This window comes from Rhagoletis zephyria, unplaced genomic scaffold, assembly GCF_001687245.7.
Source record: "Rhagoletis zephyria isolate East Lansing unplaced genomic scaffold, Rhagoletis_zephyria_1.1 Rzeph_scaffold_00276, whole genome shotgun sequence".
NCBI lineage: Eukaryota > Metazoa > Arthropoda > Insecta > Diptera > Tephritidae > Rhagoletis > Rhagoletis zephyria.
This window is the reverse complement of record NW_016157360.1, coordinates 337579-343007: the sequence shown is the minus strand read 5'-3', so window position 1 is coordinate 343007 and position 5429 is coordinate 337579. Positions and strand designations below refer to the sequence as shown.

General features: G+C 34.8%; 1 long non-coding RNA gene across 1 annotated transcript; it reads right to left on the bottom strand.

Annotated features, from left to right (window-relative positions):
• Positions 1-23: 23 nt before the first annotated feature.
• LOC108358619 (uncharacterized) lies at positions 24-764 on the bottom strand. Its single transcript, XR_001846802.1, has 2 exons — positions 725-764; positions 24-665 (listed from the first exon to the last, which is right to left on the bottom strand). It is a non-coding gene; the product is annotated as an uncharacterized LOC108358619 (long non-coding RNA).
• Between the last annotated feature and the right edge of the window lie 4665 nt (positions 765-5429).

The window sequence follows — 5429 nt, the reverse complement described above, 5'->3', positions numbered from 1 at the left end:
TTCTTGAAGTGAAGTGAATCAACGCGCTTCGCGAAATTTGCGTTCGATCACAAAGCAGAGATTGGGACACGCTTGACCATTCCACGTTTGTACATCAATTCACAAACTGATTTAAGATTTGGATAACCCCATATAGGGGTTCGGCATACGTAGCATATTAATGGTTGCCTTGCTCAATTTGATGAACACACCGTTTTAATGTGGCGAAGACAGAACTGTAAAACTACGCACTTTTTGTGCAACTTTGTTGATACCGCGGATGCGGATCACAAAAGCCAATTTGGATTTTTCAGGCCCGTCGAATTGGCCGCATTTCTTTGCCACACAGCGTTACTCCATCTCACGGCGTCCATCACGGAGTTTTCTTGTTTGATATTTCTCAGCATGCACCAAGTTTTCACATTTACGGAGTGCAATCACAGCAGACCGCTTTAGTTTACGTTTGATCAGGGTAGCAATTTGCTGACCTGCTCTTGCTGAACTGCAGCTTCGGCTCGGGGACAGGAGGCAGCTTCCTGGAAGGTTGTCTGCCCTTTGCTAGCGGTTTCTTACCGGCCCATGATGGCAGTCATCTTAACTTGTTACTTAGCACGTTGAAAAGGCGAAAAAAAGTTCGCCAAATGTTTGGAGCACATCGTAAATGAGCCACTCGATTTATAACATTTCTATAAACAATTTAATTAAATACTTTTTATACATAGATATGCTGCAACCATGCACTTACTTTCCCAAATTCCATCCTGTTTATCGGCATAATTTTCCAAATATGCCAGCTACTTCATTACTAATTACTAAATTTTCCAACTGCGCCTTCTTTGTTGGCTCGACATATCCTAAAAAGACAAATTTACATTAAACAATAGAAATCGCAAAAATTAGCAAATAAAATACTTGCTTTGTTTTGTTTTGTTTGTCAAATTTCTGAGAAATATGAATTCACCACGATGCGATACAGAAAGAACAAGGACCAGGGATGTAATTTTAAGTAATCTATTATTCAGCGGCAAGGCGCAGAGCGTTCGGGGCAGCAATATTAATTTGTATCAAATATAACATTAAACATTGTTCTATAGATATTATTAACCAGAGTACATACATTATATGGTATTTTTTTCAAAATTAATGTACTATATGAACTTTTTTTTCAAATATTTCTTAAGTTTCTTTCATGAGTGCTGAAAAGCAACCATGCGTGTAAGAAATTGTGTGCTACCTAAAATTTCACCTCTGGAAACTTTATCCCCATAAAGGACTTCACCACAGTTTTTTTACTGGATATACTGAGCATCATACATCCATATACAGTGAAAGCTCTTTCAAACGGACGCTCTCATAAGCGGACATCTCCCTTAGCCGGGCGATTTTGATGGTCCCAAGCTTTTTGGCACATTTTTCATAGAAAGTGCGCTCTATTAACAGGGCGATCCCATGTACGGACGCGGACACAAAAGTATAGTTTTTTAAGTACCCGAAGCTCTATTAAACGGACGCGAATCTCTGTTAACCGGACACTTAAACTCTTTATGGACAGCTTTTGCCAACTGTGCGACAATTTTCTGCGAATTCGAAACAATGCAAACTCGAATAAATATTTCGGGGAATCCCCTCAAACTCAAATACATAATAATTAGAAAACAATTTAAATGCAAAGGTCATTGCCAGTACGCAGATGTAATTTAAAGAAGCAAGAATGGGTCGTAAAAATGTGTTGTCTTTAAAAGAAAAAATAGAAGTTATTAATGCTGCGCATATAGAAAATCTATCTGTTAGGGGTGCTGCGATTAAGTTTAAATTTAGCAAAACTCAAGCTGCGGAAATCTTAAAATATAAAGATGAATTAAAATTAAAATGGTGCTTTGGTGGAAATTTAAACACCAAACGGAGATTTATTGGTTCTAATGGGTAGCAAATAGACAATTTGTGTCTGAATTGGTTTGCACAAGTAAGAAATAAAAGAATTCCAATATAAGGGCCAATTATAAAAGCAAAAGCCATTGGAATCGCACAGCAGTTAGGCGTAATTAATTTCCATGCTTCGGATGGTTGGCTCCAAAAATGGAAAAAAAGAAACAACATCAGCTTCAAAAGCATTTCAGGTAAAGAACTAAGCTTTCACTATTTCGTATATAAATGTATTTTTTTGTAATTTTTTAGGCGAAGCGGCCTCTGTTAATTTAGAAGATGTCGACCAATTTTTGCAAAAAAATCCCTACCATGCTGCTTGGTTATAGACCAGGAGATATCTATAATGCCGATGAAACCGGACTTTTTTACCGCGCTCTTCCGCAAAAGACCTTGACTTTTAAAGGAGACAGGAGGAGGTGGAAAACTAGCCAAAGAACGGCTAACAGTTCTATTTTGTGTAAGCATGGCTGGCGAAAAGCAGCAGATCCCAATCATTGGTAAAGCTGCCCACCCTCGTGCTTTTAAAAACGGAAATGTGAAGAATTTGCCTGCTATTTTGAAATCGAATCGAAAGTCCTGGATGACACTTGAGATAATGACGGAGCCATTCCGTCCAATTCGATAGAAAAATGATAAAAGAGAATAGAAAGGTTTTGTTATCTTTAGATAACGCCACTTCACATTCCAGAGACCTCATACTAGAAAATGTCAAGNAACTCTCTATTAAAAAAAGTTTTGTCTGAAATTGAGAGTTCCAAAAGTCCCACAGAACTTGCAAAATCAATAAATGTGTTGGAGGCATTATATTTTATGAAAAATGCTTGAAAAAAGTTAATACCGCAACAATAAAAACTGCTTTCGCAAAGTGGGTTTTGTTAAAACTGGGTGGTCGTCCAGTGACTCTGAAGATGATTTGCCATTAACTCAAATAAGGCAAAGTTTTTTTGATCCAGAAATCATTTCCCCTGCTGAAGAAATGTTACAAGTGAATAAAGCAAGCTTGTCTACATTCATCGACTTTGACAATAATGTATGCACCGAGACAGAGTCTATTGACCCCAAAACCACTGAAGAACTAATTGATGAAAGTAGCAAGTCATAATGGGAAGAGGAGGTAGACAATGCCCCTGGAGGTATCCAAACGTATGGTGAGGCTATAGTGGCTTTAAAGAACTTACAACAATTCGCAAGAAATAACTACGGGGTCTTTGAGCAACTTAAAAATATTGAATCCGTTTTCCAATCTGAACTTCCTAAACCAACAAGAAGCTAATAAACGTCAAACAGCAATTACAAATTTTTTTAAAAATAATTAAATATTCAGTAAAAAATGGTATATGTAAATATGTGAATGTGTATTTATTTCAACATTAATCAATAAAATATGTCCTTTATTTTAATTTTCTTTCTTTATATGTAATTATGTATGTACGTTTTAATATTTGTTAAGGACAATCTATTAAGCGGACGGCTCCGTTAACCGGACGGAGATGCTGGTCCTTCAGTGTCCGCTTATGGGAGATTCCACGGTATATACATATATATGTATGCATAATACGCGAAAGCTTTTTAGTCATATCATCAGATCTGTAATGTTAGTTCGATTTTACAAAATAAGTTATCAAATTAAAGGGCTTGGCCTGTAGATGTGCAATAGCTTATATTTTCAAAAAGAGTTACACCTGATAAAAGAGTTTAATTCAAATTATTTTTAAGTTGAAACAATTATTACACTATGAGTATCGATCGGAATGGTATTGAAAAAGCTTTATTTCTTAATTAAAAATATGTATGAGGGTTGCCACCTGTTTCAAAAAGCAAGTTCGACTTAAATAAAGGCAGAAAATTGATATGTATATTCTGATATGGATGTCAGACGAAAGAGGTTGTGGTTTGAAAATATTTTGAATAGGGTTCCCAACTGTTTCAAAATAAGAATTTAAATAAAGTATGCATGAGTTAAATTAAATATTAAAATATTACGTGAAACGAAGGAGGTAAGATATCCTAGTTTAAATATTTAGATTATGCAAGAGGGTTGCCACCTGGTAAAAACGTAAACTTAAAATAATTATTTAATAAGTTAAAGTAATTATTAAAAATATGGGTATCAAATGAAAAGGGTTTTAAAAAGGCTTTATTTCTGAGCTGTATTTAGGAGCGTTGTCACGTATTTAAAAAACCAAATTTGACTTAATTCATCAGGCACATGAAATACTTATGTAGCTATCACAATATCAGACGCTAGAGATTTGTTAATTTCTTAACTATATTTAGGATATTCGCCAGCTGTTTCAGAAGTCTTAGCTAACTTATGCTCAAGTCCGAAGACGAAGATAATGCGAAGACGAGCATGAACTCGAAGAAGAATACTAATAAGGGGACCTAGGCTAAAATAAAAAGGAACAGTCCAGCGCCTTCGTCTTGGTCTGCAGGCTGAATCGGAGATACAGCCGCCAAATTTAAACGTAGAATACGTGGTGTGGTTAAGAACTTATCCAAGTCAAAAACGAAGGCACGCACAAAGAAAAAATATCGATAACAAAAGCGATAATAATATCGATAGCAAAATCGATAACAAAATCGATAAAAATATCGATAACAAAAACGATAAAAATACCGATAACTAAATCGATTGCAAAATCTATCAAAAAATCGATTACAAAATCGATAACAAAATCGATAAAAATATCGATAACAAAAACGATAAAAATACCGATAACTAAATCGATTGCAAAATCTATCAAAAAATCGATTACAAAATCGATAACAAAATCGATAAAAATATCGATAACAAAAACGATAAAAATACCGATAACTAAATCGATTGCAAAATCTATCAAAAAATCGATTACAAAATCGATAACAAAATCGATAAAAATATCGATAACAAAAACGATAAAAATACCGATAACTAAATCGATTGCAAAATCTATCAAAAAATCGATTACAAAATCGATAACAAAATCGATAAAAATATCGATAACAAAAACGATAAAAATACCGATAACTAAATCGATTGCAAAATCTATCAAAAAATCGATTACAAAATCGATAACAAAGTCGATAATAAAATCGATAACAAAAGCGACCCCCATTTCGAGTCCCTGTGCTTCTATCTATATCCGTTTCTTTACAACTACCTTTATTTTAATCTTTCTTCCTCTATCTTCATCTATACTTTTATCGGTATCCTCATCCTCTTCTTTTTCTGTATATTTATCTTTTACCCCTATTCTGCAACTCTTTCGTATTCGGATTTTGCTACGAACCGTAAAAATAGTATGCTGCAATCCGAATCGTATTTTCGAACTTTCGAAATTCGTAACAATGGCATGCCTAAAAACGAACGAGTACGGTTTTTATACCCGAGCGCACTTGTGCACAAGGGTATTATAACTTTGTTCACATAACGGTTGTTTGTAACAGGCAAAACGAATCGAGATAGATATAGACAAATGTATACATAAATGATCAGAATGAAAAGAGAAATCGATTAAGCGGTGACTGTCTGTCCGTCCGTC